Raw genomic sequence first — 1071 nt, 5'->3', positions numbered from 1 at the left:
GGCCAACATCATAGTCAATGGAGAAAAGACAAAAACAATCCCACTGTTTTGGATCTTCTTATGCATGATACCTAATCCCATCGTTACCTCGTGATCGCAGGAGTTGGTGTGCTTCTTCCATGTGGGCATTGTTGCTTCCCTGCTAGATGGCTGCTTGTTAAACTTAGAGCCTTTAAGACCCCAGATACTATATTTTGTAATAGCTGGGCACCATCAGCCTTCATCACTACATTAGCTTATGCACCCATTTTGTCTTCAGCAATCCTGTCGGGAAGGTGAACATCACAAAAAGTTAAGTTATTAGAACAAAGTGTTCTTGCATTGAGGGAGGACTTGAGTAAAGGTCAATGTCTATCTGCTACCTTAATACTTAACCTATAGATATATGCACATAGACCTATAGTCCTATAATTATATACTAATATATTTTCAAATATCCATGCCTATGTTTATACCTCTTTTTTTTCCTCCAGAGTGTGAACGCAGTCCCCCACTACCACAAATTATGCGGTCAAGTTTCCCACATTTGGGGAAATCGCAGGGGCCAGCACATCCAGTGTGCAATGGATAAGGCTCGCCCTGGGAAAACCATCTTCGTGATCATGGTATCTCCCCTGCCAGGTAAGTATTATGTTTATACTTCTACAACTGTCTTTGGCCTCTGTGGTAGCTATGTAATCTGGTGTAAACTTGAAACTATTAAGAATGACAGGGTGGAGTTTAGCCTGCCAATCAGGTCATAGCTTGATGTCCTCATTTGGAGGCACTATGGAAATAAATAGCTCACTGAAGGCAAGACCCACACTCACTCTCTGCTATACATTCTTGTTGACAAGCCACGTGGAGCTACCCTGATGGAGCCAGAGCCCTGGAACTGGAAGAGCCATGTGGAGACCCACGCCAGTGCTGGGATGCTTCCACTGCCACTAGATCCACAAGATTTTCTATTCACTGACCTGTGATCTTTCATTGCATGTGTTTTATGAGTCTGAAGATGAATTTATAGATTGGTATTGGCCATATGGACTTGAACTGAACTGGGCTGGGATGTTTTCTTAATATACAATTACT

General features: G+C 42.6%; 1 non-coding gene across 1 annotated transcript; it reads right to left on the bottom strand.

Annotated features, from left to right (window-relative positions):
* Window positions 1–469: 469 nt before the first annotated feature.
* Window positions 470–629, bottom strand: LOC115870835. Its single transcript, XR_004046950.1, has one exon. It is a non-coding gene; the product is annotated as a U1 spliceosomal RNA (small nuclear RNA).
* Window positions 630–1071: the final 442 nt, after the last annotated feature.

The sequence above is a fragment of the Echinops telfairi genome, unplaced genomic scaffold, assembly GCF_000313985.2.
Source record: "Echinops telfairi isolate 266 unplaced genomic scaffold, ASM31398v2 ScPeMD7_2;HRSCAF=8, whole genome shotgun sequence".
Taxonomy (NCBI): Eukaryota; Metazoa; Chordata; class Mammalia; order Afrosoricida; family Tenrecidae; genus Echinops; species Echinops telfairi.
The sequence above is the reverse complement of the archived record's forward strand: the minus strand, read 5'-3'. Positions and strand labels throughout refer to the sequence as shown.